Raw genomic sequence first — 20,512 nt, forward strand, 5'->3', positions numbered from 1 at the left:
TTCTTTTATAGAGTATTGAGGGTTGTTCCAGGACTTTATTTTGATGTGCCTTATGATTATTTTCATGTCCAACACAAGCTGTCAGCATTATATAGATAGCTTGTCTTGTACAGTCTAAATGTAATTCAGAAAAAGTTTTGCTAGGAACTTAAACTAGTAAATTTGAATAGAATTTCTCCTTCCTTGTATAGTACCGTATAGCATTCCTGATAGATTTTGATTGCAAGAGTTCCTTAGTGTATCTGTTGTTGATCTTGGTGATGTTTACCGAGTTACTAGATTTAAGATTTATCTTTAAGAGCAGATTTGCTTCATATAATAGTAGTTAGAGTATGAAAAACTACTATTACAGTACAGTACTGTTACTAATCAGCTTTCACATAATGATCTCATAAGGCATAGATAAGTAAAACTGACAGCTTGTGTTTGAGGATTGGTGTCTGGGTTTTAGTTATGAAAATTTGATTTCTTTATCATGGTTTTATCTTTTGTTTCATATTTTTTTCCTTAATAGTTTGGGCCACGAGCGGTTGAGTGAAGCTGAGCAGCCAGACTGAGCTGAGAAGAATGATGAAACTATCTGTCTGTGGATGTACATTGTCTTTGACTGAGTGCCCCTTGTACATATATATATTAGGAAGCGTCTGTGTAAACCTGGGTATCAGTGTAGCAAAGTAAATTATTTAAAACTTGTTTTTTGAATGGCTAGAGTGTTATCATCAGAATCCAGAATTCACTTTAGGCAATTATCTTTTCATATTACTGTCAAACATCGTTACATAGGAATATTTAGTATGCCTTCTCTTATGAAATACAATTCCTGTATTCATCTTTTGTAAGTATGAATCTCTCTCACTAGTCATTTGGCACTGATATACAGAATATAAATATAAATATATATTATATATATACATATTTAATTTTTTCCATTCTTCTGATGCCTATATTTGGTACTACTATATTCATGTAAAGGGCCTTTCCAGGAGTTTTCGTGTTTTATCATTTTTATCTTTTTGTAGTTATTCTTTATTGGGTTTTTATTACCCAACTTTCTCGGAACAGCCCTTGTTTCGTCATTCCGCACCATTATATGTGTACGAGGTTTAATGTTTTCAGCTCATTTGGCAAAAGGAAGTTTTTTGTAGCTTCTATATCGTTAATTGTCTCAGAGAGGAGGGACCTGTGGTGGATATTCTTGAAATACACGATACCTGATTGGCCAAAACTGGGTGACGGTTGTTATAGTACGTGCCTTCCGCAGTTGCTTGTAAATTTTCCCTCCCCCCTCAGAGCCTCAGGTCCTTCCTTTCTGATGACAAAAGTTATTTTTAGGTGCATAGAAACTATATTCTATTCCCTCCCCAAGATTAGAGGATCCAATCTCTGATAAGTGCCCCCAACCCCCTTGAAAGAATTAAAAGGCTTAATAGATGGTGTCTTTAGGCTCTGTAATCCCATGTTTAAAGCCAAGAAGCCTAAAAATGGGTATTCTTATTATAAATTCTTTAGAGTCCAACATATCTACTGCTCTGTAGTGATGTATCAAAGTAGTAGTAATATTATTCTGTTAAACGTGAAATATACTGTGTTTATGTCAAGGGTGAGTTTTCATTAATTCCTACAGTATCTGATTTACAAAATAAAAAAAAAAATCAGTGTGTATTCAAATGCTATTGGAGCCTTAATTTATTCGGCATGAATCGTGTGTGAAAAACCTGAAAGTGAATCTGTTGGTTCACTTTCAGGTAACACAGTAAGGTCTTCTCATTAGTTATACCAAGTCTAGTACAATTATTTGGCATAATAATGTTCCTTATATTCATAGCATGAGGAATTGAGCGGGCCAATGACTGGATATTTGTCAAGAATACTCCTAAGTGACAGATGTAAAGAGATGGTTTTAGGAAGAAGGACTTGAAACACCTAATGTACATTAGTTACAGTGTGAATACAAACTATTGCCTGTTATGTAGGAGTATTACGGTGTTTAATTCTGCAGCGGAAACACTACCAGCAAATGACTGGTCGCTCAGTATACCTTAGTAAGAATGTAGTTGACGGGTGGTAGGTGTGGGTGAGTTGAGAGAAACCCCAATGCACCAGTGTCATCAGCACTTTGTCTTTGGCTGCAGTCAAGCTAACATGTCTTGCTGCACTAACCGACCATGAAGCTGAAACTACAACACATCAAATTTTGCTCTTTGTGTGTATGGTGTTTTTTGTTTTTCTTTTTTTTCAACCTGAATCTTAACTAGCAAACAATGAAAGTCACTAGCAGACTTTAGCCACTTATGCCCTTAGTGTTAGTGTTAACAGTTCGTTATTCTGCACTGGTGCTAGTAGTGTACTGGCTGGTCTCCTTTGCAGCGGAGAGGTCTGGCAGCAGCAGAGGAAGGCCAGATGTTTGCTGATTTTTTTTAAAGGGGATTACTCTGCCTCTCTTTTCTGTTTGTTCTCCTTTGTCCCACTTTTGGGTTATGCTGGTGAGGGTAGGTAACCAGCCCACACACACTGATATTGCTAACCCAGGTACAAGTGCCAAACTCTGCCCAGAGGAGAGAGCAGCATTTGTTCATGATTTGCCATCTACCAGTGCTTCATTCCTTGGTATTCCCAGCAACTTGTCTTATGCTACTGTTCCTGCCAAGAAACTCAACACTTGGAACTCCTTTAGCAATCGTTTTACCTGTGGGGTGAGGATAGTAAGACTCTTGGATAGATTAAGTCTGTGAAACACTAGTGTGTTGTCTTCTGCCCTTCCTTCCGTCCTTCCTTCCGTGGGCAGAAGAAAAGATCTCGGCAGTCTTCTCACAAGAAATTTTATTAAATTTAAAGCAAGCATCTTCCTTTTTCAGAGGTTGATGGTATCTCAGCAGTCATTCACCTGTGGGTGGGATGTCCACTTTAGGTAGGGCTGACACTAGGGTTCCCCGAATGTGCTCATGAACCAGTCTGCCCTGTTTCTTTCCAGAACATGAGGACTATCCTGGACTCTTCCCATTTGCACTGATGCTTAGGAGAGGAGAGGAGGGCAGGGCAGGAATAGCAAGAAGTCTGTGGATGAAACAAGTTTCTTTGCTATAAACTCTGAAGCAAATGGAAATCCCACAGATAGCCAATGACTAGAAGGAGAGGCTTCACCCATTAAGCTTGAAGCTCACCGATTGACTTCTAGTAGGCAAGGGCAACCAAACACAATCTAAAACATGTCCAGCATAGGGGTGAGGCTGCGCTATACCAAAGTATATTCACAAGTACAAGCTATGGTTTTACAAGTCTAAGTTTTAACCATAGCACAAGAATTAAATTGGGCTAAGTAATGAAATGTATATTATTTCCCAGGTTCATGTCATGATTAAGGAAAATCTCGGAGAGAGAGCAGCACTATATACTTTTAACAGCTGAGAGAGAGAGCACTTAACATTCAAGTGTACGTACTAACAAATTTGCTAGCACTGGGAAAAGGCTTCGAGCAAAGTAGTATGCTTGTTGCTACACCAAGCAGCAAATCTTGCTGCCTTGTCTTGGTCAAGGTCAGTAGTACAGGATCTAAGTTGTGGCATGCTAAGCAATAATTTGGGAAGGAGGCAACAGAATTTGTGAGCAGAAGTTTTGGATCTGGTAAAACCTCTGAAATATATGTAATTTTGGATGTATGTATATCATCAATAGCCACAGTAAACTCTGCTTCTGTTTCCTTCAGGTGTGCGTGTGTAATAAGTAACTGCAGCGGGCTGTCCATGAAGAAAAGAATTAGTCATGGTAACAGAATCTCCCTCCAACAGAGGAAGTTTGGGAGGAGCACAAATGGGCTCTTACACTATGCTTACATCATGGATCTTCAAGTAAAGCAGAGTAACCTTATGGAAGGGCACCAGTGGCTTAGTTACTAAGGGAAACTCGAAGGTCTCAGATCACCAAACCTATTTGTAGCTTCCTTAAGCATTAACATTGAGGATGTGTCATCCTGGTATATGTGCAGATCCTCTACAGTCTACATCTTCATCAGTCTTCTACCATCTTTTGGAATAATCAAACTTGGATCTCGTATGGGTCCTAGGATTATTAGGAGGTTCTCCAGATTCAGGAGAACCAGACAGAATAGATAAGCTGCACTCGCAGAGGGTTGAACTAGTCTGAAGGTGAGTAGTTGATAAGTGTATTAAGATCTTTTTATAGGGAGACGTATTGCTACAGGAAACTGAACCATCGCAGTGCAATCTTAGCTCGGGTAGCCAACTGGAAGCTAGTAGTATCATGAGAAGACCCAGATGCACAACAAATGGCAGATAAATCCCCTCTTGGATCTTATCTACATTAAGATAGAAAGGACACTGGAGAGTACATTTTATTTTACTGTCTGGGAGAATGATATTGTGAGCCATGGTTACATGTGGAGTGGGAAAGTTCACCTATCTTCCCTGTTCTTCCTTCTCGTGGAAGGACTCCATGACACTAAGCACTTCAGAACACTTGGCAAGAGTGAGCACCTCAACTGAAACCATGGTTGATGATCAAGGAACATGAGAGAGGTAACAAGGAAAAAGGAAGAATATCTTGCAAGCAATTAACCAGGGAAACAATAACAACGGCCAAAACCTGGTCATGGAGCACATTGGCTTTTCTAAATTAGATGAGCAAAACTTAGGGAGCCTAGACAGTTGGAGGGCTTTGCTTCCTACCCTTTACGCTCCTGGTGCAGTGAGGAGGCATTCATGGGAGTGGAGTTTCAAATGAATGAAGAAATCAGTCTTGATAAAACTAACAGCCGTACTTGATAGGGAGGAGTCAGAAAATGAATTCCCAAGGTCTTGGACAAATGATGCTTTTTAGTGCAACTCTGGTCGTAGAGAAACCACTGATCAACAGATCAATTCACATGCACTGTCCACATCTGCAGAGAACATTTCCTAACATGAAAATGTAGCCTAACTCTAAACTTAATGATTTTGGTTCGGTCTTTTATTGAATAAAGACTCATGACTTGTCTTCTAAATCCCAAGATCCATTCTGCCAGCTATTCCATCACCACCTGGACATAGACTGAAAATGGCCTCTGGGTTCTTGGTTAAATTGATCTGGTGCCTTCGAGGGTTCACAGAAAAGTAGGAGCTGGGCTGAGTGTCTTTCAGTATCAATAGTAAACCAAATTTAATATTATAGAGGCATTATGGAGATTTAAGAGACAGTCTTGGGTCACCAGCCTGCCGTGGGAATCCAGGGGTTGTTCTAAAGAATCGGTCTTTTCCCGGGTTTTCAGGGCAACCGTCTGAGACCCAGGATTGAACAAAGGGGACATTTACCGCTACGGTAGCACGGTAAAGCTTAAGAAGTCTAAACTATTCTTAACACTTTCTTGACATTCATGAAGCTGCAAGCTGTAAACAGAATTATAATAATTATTATTTAGTACATGAAACCTACTCATATGGAACAACCTCACAGGGGGCCATTGACTTGAAATTCAAGCGTCCAAAGAATATGGCTATGGTGTTCATTAGGAGAAGTAATATGAAGTGGAATACAAAGAGAAAAGACGCCTCTTATTAAACAAAAATACACAAATGTGAGGAATATAGGACCTCTGAAACTATTAAGTTCGCCAGGGACGCACATTTACTGCATATTGGTGCTGTTGTTCAGCGAGTCTGGTTGCTCTCGACCGATAAAGGGGATCAGGGATCAATAATTGTGAAGGTGAAAGATCTCTGTTGAAATACAGCTTATGAAAATGTGACAAACGAGATCATCCGTCGATGGTCCCAGTCATAACTGCTACTATTAGGAAGCAAACCTACCATCACGAACCACTTTTATCTAAAAGAGAGAAATCGCTGGCAGAAGCAGACATCCAAATAGAAGAGTATTCCGGTAAAGGAAATACAAATGACCTAAAATAGGTTTCTCAAAAGTTAAGAGCGAGTCAAAAAGTTACACCTAGAGTAAAAGTGGGTAACAACTTGATACAATTTAGTAGAATCAAAATGTTTAGTTTTATCCTCGAGAATCACAGAACAAATGAAATCTTAAAATGTACATGCCAAACTTCAAGAATTCGTGAAATAGATAAGGAAGATAGCTTTCACAAGACGTGAAAAGCCATGGAAAAGCTTTAACAGTATAGAAACAAGCCCCATCAATTATAATCAACTATACGACAATGTGTCTGACTGAAAAATTGGTCTAATTTGATTCACAATAGACTAAGACTTGACAGATATAACAACCAATCCTTACTATATACCTTGAGCTTGCGACTTGAATTTAGTGGACTATTTACTGAAAATTACAGATATTTAGTGAAAAAAGTAGTTCATGTTAAACAAGCGCATTTCTCTACTGGGGTCGATCAATGTACATTCTCCAAAAACTTTAGTAAAAAAAAATCTAAGCTCCTACCCATCTGCTAATTTTTATTGGAGAAAATATGCAAACATCCAGGAATACACAGACAACACGCAAAAGCACGTTTGAGCCGAAGAGGCTCAAGCTACTGTTATACGTACGTATATCACCCGCCCAGAAAATTTGGTTTTGTAGGAATTTTGTTGCTACGCCGTATCATCATTTCTCGATATGCAGTCATTCTTCACAAAATAGCCGTTTTCAGTACTGGCTGATGCCAGAATCGTCAAATATCTGATGCTGTGATAAAGTTGTATAATTTTCTTGACTATCAGACCAGTAAACGCACTCAAGGTCATCAAGTACTTGTGTATTACACCGCAATGAAATATTTTAATTAGTAAAGGAAGTTTGCAAAAAAACTGAAATTCACGGTTTCTTCTCTTGAAAGAAAACGCGAAGGTGTTGGTGTACACAGGAGAGGTGCACGTTACAAAATACGAATTAATGAATAATACACAAGAAAGAAACGACCAGCTAAATACACCGAAGCCTATGGTATTGAATACATGGCCCACTTAACAGACAGCTGAATTTGGTCATGATAAAATTAACATCTGAATCCCACAGTATATTGTTTACCACAAATTTTAACTATATGTGATGAAACGAGAATAGTTCCAGTCTACTTTGAATGCTTAAGAAAAAATTACAGACCGAGTTGTAATGATCGTTTTGGGTTTACCGAGGACCCAACCTGATGGGACTCCTCTCATGCATATAGAACCATTGGCTAGGGGAACTAGCATCCATACACAAAAGTGGATTCAGTTCAAATTCCTTTCGTGTAAAAGAAAAAAAAAAGAAAAAAATCATCACTCGTAGATCAAACTTTCTTTCCAAATCTTACATGACGCCTGGTTCAAAGTAGGATCTCTTTGATCTTGCCCGGTATATTGTTCATATACCCCAAAAAGTCAACTATTAGTTGACTCAAATTTCCGGTTTTGATCTGAACGAACACCGCTCTGACTAAGGTTGCGTCAGTAGCTCAACGATCTTCATTTCGTAATTTTACGTTAAGCTATTTATGGGTCACTGCTCTACACTCTTACAACAGGTATATACTGTTTTGTGGATTATTCTTATTTATATACGTATATCATACAGGATATACGCTTGGTTGGATTCACTTCGTGAAGACATTGAATTCGAGTAAATTATTATGATCGGTACGGCTTGTATGGAATTCAGTAGCACATCTTTCGTTTTCCAGATGTCAAGAGGGCATTCGTTATCAAAAGTGACCAGACTTACTTGGCCTTCCTCCGTTCTCTTCCTCTCCCTGTTCGGGGATCGAACACGGACCTACTTTCGTGTGTGTGTGTAGCTCGAATTTGTGCTACCCAGAGCGGGCAAATGGCGGAGAACAGAAATTTCAGTCCTTAAGTTGTTAGACAGGACACAGCCGCCCAAGTTTTGACGTTCATCACAACTTCGGTCCCAAGTGAGCGTCAAATTACGCGCGTATCACAAAATTAATACCGACTCCTCTGGGTCGGACGAAAGGTTGCATCTCGGCGATGTACTCGGATAGAGACAGGGCCCAGGACCACTCACACTCTCGGTAATCTTGAGAGCGAGCATTTACTATAGTCATCCATTTACAAGAATAGTCTCTCTCCGCTTCTCTTCCTCTTTTTCTTCTCTCTCTCTATCTCTTACTACTCCTCCTCACACACACACACACACACACTTAGAGGGAATGACGACTCGTTAAGACCAAGTACCCATTTTAATGCATACACCAGTAAAGCTACAACGAGTTAGTGCAAGTGTGTGTGTGACTGCGTTAACTTCATCCTACTGAAATCGATGAATCACACATACTCACACAGTCACCGGGTCACGGGAGAGATCTCCTCTCGTAATTAGCATCACAACTCAAAGAGAAAGGTGGAAGAGAAGAGAGGAGAGAGAGAGAGAGAGAAGAGAGAGGAGAGAGAGAGAGAGAGAGAGAGAGAGAGAGAGAGAGACTCGCAAAGTGACTTTTTTCCGCGGAACATAAAGGTGCTCTTTGGGGAAACAAGGCGCGAACACATAGGCCGATGTGACCCGTTTAGGCTGATCATCGCTACTGCATTTGTATCGCCAATCGTTCGCACGGGCATTGTATGATGTATTTCATGTTACGATGAAAAATCAGTATTGGATTTCAGTGGCGTCAACACCTTTTGATCTCATTTGTCCACGGTTCACTTTTTTTTTTTCATATAACCAATAGCTTTGCGCTTTCAAATAGCAAGTACGCACTGCTGTACAAGACAAACACAGAAGGATGTGTTTATGCAATCTTGCTGGACTCACTCTCTCTCTCTCTCTCTCTCTCTCTCTCTCTCTCTCTCTCTCTCGTGGGTAGACAATTCTGAAAAGCGATGGCCAAAGAAGTTTATGGAGGAAGGAATTTCTTGCAAAACATTTTGAAAACTGAAATTTTTATATCGTAGTCGACTATCGTAGATATTACGTCCATTCATAGTTTTATTGTAATTTTCTAATGTGTAATGTGTTATATGTCACATATAACACATTGCACGTATATCTAAATTAGATACATGTTTATGCTTTATAAGCAGAGTGTGTGTGTGTGTGTCGATGTGCGAAAATATAGTAATGTGTGATTACAAATTTTGTGTGTTCCATTTCCTTACAATTCCATCACGACTCTGTTGTCCTTAGAAGTTAATTATGCACCTGGTTATCAGACAACTGTTGCTGGCTGAGTGGAAAAGATATCAGATGTAATTGGTCAAGAGCCCGTGCTGGTATATAAGCCGGCTCTGTCTCATTTACACCATTACGGGCTGCTCCAGGAGCAAGAGCCCGTGCCAGCACAAGACTGGCTAAATCTTAGACATCATTAACACCACATTATACGGATGTCCATAAAGTCCCTGTACCATTCTGATCAATAAATACTTGTAATGGTACTGGGACTTTATGGACACCCTGCATATCAGACCAGTGGTATATGTAAGTGTTTACATAATAAAAATATGGAATGTTAGTCCATATATATATAAAAGACTAAAACTAAAGAGGTCAACCAGATTGCTTGCAGGAATGTGATCAGACTAGAGACGCTAAAGATGACGTATACAATAAAAGTAGGCTAAGATAACATGCCGTCACCTGTAGTCATTCAATTGTTTATAAACATTAGTCCAAGCTCCCTGCTTGAGACAACTACCGCGACCTATAATTCAAACGGCCTACGTGATCTGTAGCGTGTCCTCCATTTGATTGTTGTGTTCGTATGTTAAACTATGTCATCTGATAGTATGTTCATATGTTCGAGCTACTATCTGCTTCCTTCATAACTTGTAACAGGGATGTAGAACAGAGCAGAACAGAGTTAGCTATCGTCATTAGAAGACCTGTATCTCTTTACCTAAGCTTTATCATGTAGAGAGAACAGAAGTAGCCATCATCATTGGCAGAAGCGATCAAGCTATCGTTATTAGAAGACTTGTACAATCATACCTGATCTTCACCATGTAAAACTTCAGAAGAATATATATATTTTTTTACTTCGTGTTTTCTACAAGAACCTCCTCACCGAATCATCATGTGTTTAACACATCGTCGTCATAAACAAGAAGATAATCCTGACTTCGTAAGTGATCTACAAACCCCAAGACACTCCCTTGAAGATGGAAGTGCAATACCAACCGACTTAGCGTAAGATTATCGCAAGTCTAACATTACCTCATAGGGCGCCTTATTATACAAGGCAACAGCCCTAAAAGTGGTGGCAAGCGTACCAGAAGGACTCTACAACTTCTCCGAAGATAAAACAGAATAATAAATCATGAAGTCAACGACGACGAAAGCAGCAGATTCTTCAAGCAACCTAGTATCATCGTTTAGTGAGCGACTTCAGAAAACAACAAGAACTTCACCGACGACGAAAAGCAAGAGATTCTTCAAGCAACTTAGTATCATCGTTTAGTGAATAACTTCAAGAAACAAAACCGACGTGTCTTTTTCCTACGGCAACGCAAGCTTCGTCTCTCATTAGAATCATTCAAGAAAACATCGTTAGTGAGCGTTTCCGGCACTTCAAGAACAAACAAAAGAACGCGTCTGCAGCATCGGATCTTTCAAGGGCTCGAATCATCGAAACATCGCGCACGGGGGAAACTGAAGCCAAACCAGGTCATCCGCTAAATAGAGAAGGAGGACCAAGGCCGTGTGTCATTATCGGAACACCGTGACTTCCCACAAAAGCAAGCTAAGTACAATTTTTTATTCATTTGGAGTAACTTTGAGTGTTTCCTTTGCAGGTCGAATTTCGTTATTCCTGTGGCTGAAGTTACGAGACATTCTTAATCTTACTTTTTTACAGAAATTATCTACATCATTGAGATTTCGCTACTGCGAGTTTTTTATCTTTGAGTGTCTGTTTCCAGAAGTTCTACTGAAATATCATAATCATATACTATGTTAATTTTATCAGGGGTTTTGGGTGATTATTAATCCCTTACGTAACAAATCATATTAAACAGTGAATATGCGTTTACGCAGTGGACGTCTGTATTTATACAGATGCATGGATAGGGTCGTTAAGCACCGTAGCGATTAGAAAACACACAAAAACAAGTGGAACACCCGTACAAATCTAGATACATTAGAGGTAACACTATTTCGGGCCATGACAATAAATGCTCCTTTGCAAGTCCCGATCGCAGTTTTAGCCTTGAGTTTTTTGAGTTATATAAAATATCGAACCTCAGTGACTCAACTTAACTTTAAAAATACGGCTGGATTGCAAGGAATAACATGTCTGTAAAAAACTTTCATCAGGCTAAATGCGCTGACCAGGATCCCTCACTATTTCACATTTTAGCAAAGAATGAAGTACAAACAGTTAATATTGAATGCAGTAGTGATAACTTGTCTTAATAGTAATCGCTCAGTTCCTAATAGTTCGTCATTCATTGCTTTATACGTAACCAGCAACATAATGCTAAAAACACACAATACGTTGCCGATGGTAATAAAGAGAAGGATCCTAATTATTACAAAAAGAAATAGAAACAGTAGCCCGTTCAGAATCAAACAAGCAAACTCGGTGACTGTGTCACCTAGTCAAGCGGTCAAGGTCAGTCAAATCTGCCGAGTGTTCAAAGCATAGCAAATTCCACACAATAAGCGACTCTAGCAGAGTGGGGAAAAGCGATGTTGTTCATACATGCCAATATCTTTTGAATTAAAAATTAAAAATGGTGTTTTTCCTATGAAACACACGACCGTATAAAGTAATCAGAGCAGGTTTTCGTTTTTTTTTTTTTTTTTAAAACGTAAGTTATATAAGTAGTGGTGGATAAAGCCCCGACTGTACGCGCCGTAAAAATTAGAATATCTTGTTTTATTCCTTTAGTACACGTAATATCCTGTATTTACGGACTCACCGTCTGTTGTTCGAACTTCCCTAATGAGAAGTCCGGATAAGCGAGCGTTTACAGATACCTCTATAGTTATAAAAAACATTGATCTGTATCTAGTGTAATTGTAAGATTCATCTAGGGGTATACAAAATATTATCTTACATCCTGCAAAATAAGGCGTGTTTATCAAATGAAAATCCTATAAACCTTCAAACTTATTGAAATCCGTTTGAACAAAAAGAGACAGTTAATCAAATAATAACTTATATAGAGGAACTATACATTTTGGTCTCATAAATCGTAAACATTGTTCAAATGACCCAACAGAATTCTCCACAACCACAGTCGCAGTTTGCACGCAAAATCTCGAGAACCATGCACCCTCGAATGTCTTAGTGCGTGTAAAAAGACTTTGCTGGGAAATGAAATTTTACTCCTTCCCGACACTCTGAAATATAACGATTTCCGCGAACAAAGCCCTAGACACGGTTGACTAGCAGCAACAAGTTAAATCTAGTGATCCACAAAATGTATACGTTTGTGGATCACTAGATTTAACTTGTTGCTGCTAGTCAACCGTGTCTAGGGCTTTGTTCGCGGAAATCGTTATATTTCAGAGTGTCGGGAAGGAGTATACATATCGTGGATACGGAAGTTATAAATATCGCATTTTTCATTGTTGCTAATTTTTAATCCCGCCCAACCAGTCGTAGATGAATCTCTCTGATAATCTATCTAAAGTAATATCCGTAAAGTCATTCAAGCAGAGGTGATTCAGCAGAATTTTTTTTTATCTTTTATCTGAATACCAGGAAGTTTCTCCACTAGCGAGTGATCTCTGGAAAAGAAAAACGGATGTCATTGAAAACAAAATACGGTCTAAGGACAAACATAAAGCTATATACGTACCTTCGCATAGACTCTCAATGAAATTTCAAAATAGAGATAAATGACGAAGTTGAAAAATGTTAGTAATAGGAGTCATTAGGAAATCAAATAAGCCCATATATAATTTTTCCCTCAAACGTCATGCCATAAAAGATCGGACTTGGCGTATCTGTGTAGATTTCTGACGCTTAAACAAGGAAACGACTCCCGATAGTTTCCAGTGCCATGTACCGACGACATCTTATCTCTGTTAGGTTAGAATAAATTTTTTTTCACCAACTTGGACTTACTTAAAAGCTTTTACCAGATACCATTACCTAAGTGATTGTACCTCATACACCGTTTTCAGCACACTCAGGGGACATTATCAATTTTTACGTATGCCTCCGGCTTACGTTGCACCCCAATTACAATATAGTGTTTGGAGACTTTTAGGGGATACCCTACATGCTTATATGGTTGATCTTGTAATCTTTTCTAATACCTTAGAAGTACATTCACATAAAGTAGAGCTAGTGCTACAGAGACAAAGACAAATAATCTCAGAGTAAAATATCTAAATGTGAGTTTTTAAAAACCGAACATGTTTATCTAGGTTTTATGTGTCTAGTCAAGGTCTTAAAGTAGTCCATGGTAAGGTGTCGGCTATTCATAACTTCCGGTACCTATTAACGTAAAAGGGGGATACAGCACTTTTGCGCTGTAGTGGGTATTACAATCGTATGTAAATATGTAACTCTTCAATCATGACAGCTCCTTTAACAGATCTTACGAAGAAGAGCGTAGATTTATTATGGTCTGAAAAGCATAAACAGACGTTCGATATCTTAAAAGCGGAATAATGCAGCTCACCTAACTTAAAAAATCCCCGATTTAAATAAGGAATTTTTTTTTTTGCAACAGACGCCTCAGACCAAGGGGTAAGAGGGTATTACTTCAGTAATATGATAAACAGTTCTTCCCTATAGCTTTTTATTCACATAAACTAAAGCCCTTTGAAAGTAAATATGCAGTAATAGGCAAGGAAGGGCTAGGTATCTTTAACACTAGTACATTTTAAGTTCATAATCTATGGCTATCCTGATAAAGTCCTTACTGAACATGAGTCCTTTACCGAGTTTTTCAAAGGCTTTAATCACAGTCCAAAAAGAACTCGGTGACAAATGATCATTCAGGTCTTTGGAGCCAAGATAAGATATCTACCTGGGAAAGCAATTATCATAGCTGACGCATTATCCCGCAATCCCGCACCATACAGCAAAGAACCATTAATTGGACTAAAAGATATAGAAACATCCGTGCCTATTGTTAAAACCGTATCTAAACAAGAAAATTCCTTAACCCAAGAGATCGCGAGCATTGAATATCTGGGTTGGAGCGCAGAACTGTTACAAACTGAACAAAGCAAGAGTCAACAGACCTAACCAAACAATAAAACACTTCGAACGGAAACAGAGTCAGCAGCAATAAACACCAAACAATAAACATTTCGAACGGAAACAGGGTCAGCGGCTAAGCAAAAACAATAAACACTTCGAGCAGAAACCCTAAAGCAAAAGTATATTTAAAGTATGTGTATCAGAATAATGTAATAAAATGTAATATTATATGTAGGTCCGTGACGAGGAAAACCCGAAGAACACAGCAGAGGACTAACGACCAGGTAGTAGTAATAATCTCTTTCATACCAATCGTCATAAACTGGTTGCATTCCGTCATCCAGGGTTCCCTCCTATGTCACAGAAAGCCAAATCACTGTTTACTGGTCCTACAATGCTTACAGATATAAAAGCACATAACTGATTGTAACACGTGTCATGAAAACAAGGGACACACTAAGACACCTGTCAGTTAAGGGCCTATCCTGTGCCAAATCAATCCTTGAAAGAATATACGTAGAATTATTAACAGAATTACGAGTCTGACAGAGGGAATAAACACTTCTTAGTGTTAATAGTTCCTTGACACGTTATATAGAATTAATAGCACCAAAAAACAAACACCGCAATTGAGTGCGTTAGGAATATTTATGAGTGCTAAATCAGTAAATATGGAATTCAACACAATAATCTCTGACTCGGGTGGTGTAAATCAATAATCTTCTTAACTCGTGTGAATTCCTTTCCATTAAGAAAACCAATAATATATTTTATCACCCAGAGTCAATCGGTTTGGTAGAATAACGGATAATTAAATAGGAACTGTCAATGTCTTACGAGTTACAACTCGTGATATTGGATCCGAACTGGATTATAGCGGTTCTCGCGGTTTTAAATACCTTTATCATTCATATCTTGATACCGCAAGTAGCCTTATACGGTACGCCGCTAGAACACTTTTCCACATATTCAAGCCAACCATTAATTTATCAAATATATATAAAAGAAATATATAAATAAATAAATATAAAAAATAAAATAAATATGGATACAAGTGGAGTCAATATAATACACTCCGTAAGAAGTCGGAAGGGTTACAAATTATAATAAAAAAGGAATCACGATAAAATCAAATAAGCAAAACGTAACCATAGGTTAATTAAATATCCATATATATATGCTTAAAGATTTGAACTCAAACTTAACGCTTTAGTAATGACAAATAAGCTAAAAGTTCAAACACATATCAAAACCTACTGACATATTGTCTGTCCCGGTGATTTATATTCGTAGTCAATGAAAAAAAAAATAATAATAATAAATAAATAAAATAATATGAAATAAAAGAGATTTTAAAGTCAGGAAGTCTAGAAGTGAAAATGTTATCTATGGAATAATCCTATATGAATCTTATACAGGGCTAATAATATATATAGAATTTGTATGGAAACCTTTTTCATTAGTTTGAATAAGGAATATTTAATTTAACATAATTACAATTATGCAGATTTCCAACATGAAACTAATATATTGTTCAATTTTGGTACTGTTTTTTTTTCAGACATTCTTCTCATGTGGGTCGAGTATTAAAAACAAAAAATTTATCCTAAAGTCGTATTTATTACAGCAAGTAACGTAACTCTTAGCTGGCTGAGAGCAATCTCCTGCCAAGTGACGACGTCATCATTGCCGTATCAGCATTGATTCCTTTAACCTCAAATATCTGCTTGCACAGGCTTCATCTCGCGCTTGCAAAGCAGATTGACTGGAGAAAGGAATGCTTAGCCCGAACTTCTCATGGGCAAGGCAGACGTGTCTATCCGTATGCGCAATAACAAAATAAGCAAATAAAATTTCTATAACAACAAAATGAATTAATTTTTTCTGAACCACATAGACATTTAGAAGTATCAAGATATGTATATGAAATATTTACTTGCAACATTAGCCTATTACAATTCAAGTAAAACATTCATGGGAAAATGTCACATTTTCTTGAAAAACCCAAAGTTTATTTAGAAATTAGTTACATAGTGGGTTTTTTCGTTGCATCTCCTACCTATAAATAAAGTTTTTAAAATTAGCCTCAGAGGATGCGCGCGAGAAAATTGCATATGAAACTTTTGTTAGGGCACATAGGATCAGATTTTTTCACAACTTAATTTCAGTTAGCATAGAGAAATACACAATCATGATTAATATTCTCTTTGACTCTTATGTTGCCTGGCAATCTTACAAATAGCTCCGTTTTCCACTTCTTTGTCTAGTAATTTACTACCAGTAATATCGAATTTTCTTTGGGATTCGTATTGATATCTGTTTATTTTTTATAATTATGGATATTTTTACAGTCACCATAGACCTGGATAGGTTCACTCATTGTTAATGCCATGGATAAAAAAAAGTTTGTACAGCTGACTCTTTTGAATTCCAAAATATCAGCGAATTCATGTGGGTTAAGTCTGGTCTAAATGGCTCTCTCCCCTCCCCTGTATTTGGATGTCGTCTGAATTTACTTTGCCCTTGTGACAAGTATAATTTCACTTGCAGGCTGATTAATGGAACCTGTTACAGTATCCTGCAGTACGAGAGTTTCACATCGCAACTTCAAAAAAATCGTTCGTCGCTGCGGACGACGGCAGTCGAGTAACAACCGCCTACAATGTGAAAGGAATAAGCACCATCATGGACTTCTTCGACCGACACCGTATCTCGTCGTTAATCTCGTTTTCATGCGGAACGCTCCGGCGGCTGTCGGAATCGACTACAAAAGGGACATACTTCCGACAAATTACGACCCGAAGGATATTCAACTCTACTTTGCTGGCGAAGGACTCGTGCTGGGATGGTTTTATTCATCGCGAACGTAATCGTGTAGCTTAGGATGCAGAGAATAAGTATGAGGCAAAATAGAACGTTGGACCCGCCCAGGCAAATTTTCCCCTTCCCCTTGTTTTAACCCTGTGAAATTGGCCGTTTCATTTGGCTATAGGTGGTTGTCTGGAACTGTGTAATGGACGAAAAGTTGTTGAAAGCTAGTTAAATGTGAAGTAGTATAACCTCGGTCATGTATCCTATATATAAATGATCATAAACAACAGAATCGAAATAATTTTTTATTTTTTTGCGTTGTACGCACTAGGAATCTATATATAAATGATCTAAATAACGGAATCGAAATATATCTTTGCGTGTACGCAATAGGAATCTAATTAAAGTGCAATATATTAATCATAATTATATGAATCCATATACATATGTATAAACAAATCTGGTAGCCTATAATCAATCTGTTACCTTTTATCTTACCAATATATGCAGTTATATATGAGTTAGTATATGGATTAATGAATCAGATATATAACATTTAGCATAAAAATCAACGAATCAATCAGCATAAACATTAATAATGTTATCAATTCCTATATGAAATTTTTTATCAGTTAAAATATGATTTTTATCATGTTAATCTTCATTCTATGCAATTGTCAGAGTACATTAGTATTTTCTGTAGCATATGTATCTTAATGAGATGAAGTGAAAAAACTGTATCATTATATATCACGTGATCACTATTATTTACCAATATCATTGTTTTATATTTTATTACTTGAATCAATTCATGTACACCATGAATTTTTATTTACTTATATATCATATATATATTTATATATATATATATATATATATATATATATATCCTATATATATATATATATTCACGTAGTGTCTGTATCACACTCCTATAAGTCAAATGCAAGTCAAGTTTGAGTAATATTCAGTAGTTGGTTTTGGTAGCTGACCGAGCTAATGTAAGTGTTTACATAATAAAAATATGGAATGTTAGTCCATATATATATAAAAGACTAAAACTAAAGAGGTCAACCAGATTGCTTGCAGGAATGTGATCAGACTAGAGACGCTAAAGATGACGTATACAATAAAAGTAGGCTAAGATAACATGCCGTCACCTGTAGTCATTCAATTGTTTATAAACATTAGTCCAAGCTCCCTGCTTGAGACAACTACCACGACCTATAATTCAAACGGCCTACGTGATCTGTAGCGTGTCTCATTTGATTGTGTGTTCGTATGTAACTATGTCATCTGATAGTATGTTCATATGTTCGAGCTACTATCTGCTTCCTTCATAACTTGTAACAGGGATGTAGAACAGAGCAGAACAGAGTTAGCTATCGTCATTAGAAGACCTGTATCTCTTTACCTAAGCTTTATCATGTAGAGAGAACAGAAGTAGCCATCATCATTGGCAGAAGCGATCAAGCTATCGTTATTAGAAGACTTGTACAATCATACCTGATCTTCACCATGTAAAACTTCAGAAGAATATATATATTTTTTTACTTCGTGTTTTCTACAAGAACCTCCTCACCGAATCATCATGTGTTTAACACATCGTCGTCATAAACAAGAAGATAATCCTGACTTCGTAAGTGATCTACAAACCCCAAGACACTCCCTTGAAGATGGAAGTGCAATACCAACCGACTTAGCGTAAGATTATCGCAAGTCTAACATTACCTCATAGGGCGCCTTATTATACAAGGCAACAGCCCTAAAATATACGCGTATGTTTTATCTTCATTCACCGCCTCGACGTAACCAACTCCTTCTGGTTAGATGTGTATGTGTGTATTTGTGAAATTCACTCAATATTTACATTACTTCTGTGTACACCCCAATTACATTAGTTTCCTACTCATGGGGAATAAGATATCTACAAAAAACTTGTTTTCCACATTTTAGTTTGCGTTATGCCATACTTTGTTTCACTAAAAAAAAAATAGTCTCCGTTTCTCATTTAGCCTAAATTTATTCCAGCGGAATACGAAACGCCTAAACATTCTTTTTTTTTATTATAATTTTGGTTAAAGCTTTTAGCTAAAGTTTTTTTTCTTTTTTTGCGGCCGCCATCTCGCAAATTATTGGAACCCCGCCAGCCATTACTTTAAAGGAGATTACGGTATCGCAAACGCTGCGAGCCACCTGACTCTGGAAGCGAGAGAGAGAGAGATGCTGCATCAACAATTTTCATACTTGTTTACAATTTTTTTAAGGAGGCAGAGAGAGAGAGAGAATCTGCAATTATTGGTAAGCAATCACTAGAGCAACAATTTTATTACGAAGTCCAACGCGTTAATAAAACAGCCCTTATCTTTCTGATTTGAATTTCAAACACCTATATATCTTCGGAAGTTATCGTATTAAGGTAAAGCTGAAGAGATTCAAGAATGAAAACTGAGATGAATACAAATGATACGCCATAAATAACCGGCTAAGCAAACTGCCCTCATTCAACCACAAAAATGAGAATTACCCGACTTAAACATTATATACTTGGTTTAGTAGTTCAATAGCTTCTCAGTGTTGTACAAGCTAGTGCTTTTAATTTTAAATACGCCGGATGATCTGATCTAACCATATACTTATAACCACTTTGCCTTTTTATGTTTTATTATGAAAATAAAGTTATAAAACATATCCTAGTTATTTATAGAAATGAATTTGATTGAAATCCTTCATTTTTCTTCGTTAAAAATACTTTATGTTAAGCTAGTGACGTGTAGTTTTTTTTACGTCATGGAAAATAATTCTACATCGGAAAATATGCATTCTAACCATTAAATTATAAATAACGTAAACAAATCAGAAGAACTGCTTATGTCAACACTGCTAAAAGCCAATGTTGTGAAGAAAAAAACGGCATCGCTGGAACTTTGTACTATACGGGATCCATCATCGGCCGAAGATTCGTTCTCCAATACGGTTGTCGACTTGTTCTCAACCTGTTTCGTGATATGAATGCAATAATATATGCCGACGAATGTTCATGACCTGTGTTATTGATGTAAGGACACCTTTTCTGCCAGAATTTTGTTAAAACACGGAATTATATAATCAAGAGCCCGGGAGCTCCAAATATGGAAAGCAGCCAAATACGGAGAAGCACCTAAGGTGTTTTTGGCTTGCAGCACTATTTATTTATTTATATATTCATTTTTTTGCCTGAAGATTATTTATCGTATCTTATCTTTGCATAATTTTTCAACTCTTACCATTTACGGTGACAATGGCATTTTATATTTATACGATCGTCTGCGCAGCTGGAATAATAATAATAATAATAATAATAATAATAATAATAATAATAATAATAATAATAATAATAATAATAATAAAATAATAATAATAATAATAATAATAAATATCTTACCCATATGCAGGAAGTGCAATACGAAAAAGAGAGACCATAAACCACAGATCAAGCTAATGTCCGGCACTTGCACACAACCAGTACAAAAAGAAACACCAGCTAGCATGCAGTAATAAGTTGTACGAACACCAGCCAACCTGAGGGAGTGATAAAAACAGATCAGGCAAAGATCCCCTGAGACTATGGTATCAGAAGAGATAGGGTGACTGGTGCCA

The 20,512-nt window shown here is 37.3% G+C and overlaps 2 protein-coding genes across 2 annotated transcripts in view; one reads left to right on the top strand and one right to left on the bottom strand.

The window, feature by feature from the left end:
- LOC135200335 (synaptobrevin-1-like) overlaps positions 1–1,598 on the top strand; it is an 84,648-nt gene extending 83,050 nt beyond the window's left edge. The window contains 1 exon segment of the mRNA XM_064228905.1: positions 515–1,598. The gene's annotated coding sequence lies outside the window, so the exon portion shown is untranslated.
- Positions 1–20,512, bottom strand: part of LOC135200334 (large ribosomal subunit protein eL22-like) — a 182,782-nt gene that overhangs the window by 97,978 nt on the left and 64,292 nt on the right. The window lies entirely within an intron of this gene.

This window comes from Macrobrachium nipponense, chromosome 26, assembly GCF_015104395.2.
Source record: "Macrobrachium nipponense isolate FS-2020 chromosome 26, ASM1510439v2, whole genome shotgun sequence".
NCBI lineage: Eukaryota > Metazoa > Arthropoda > Malacostraca > Decapoda > Palaemonidae > Macrobrachium > Macrobrachium nipponense.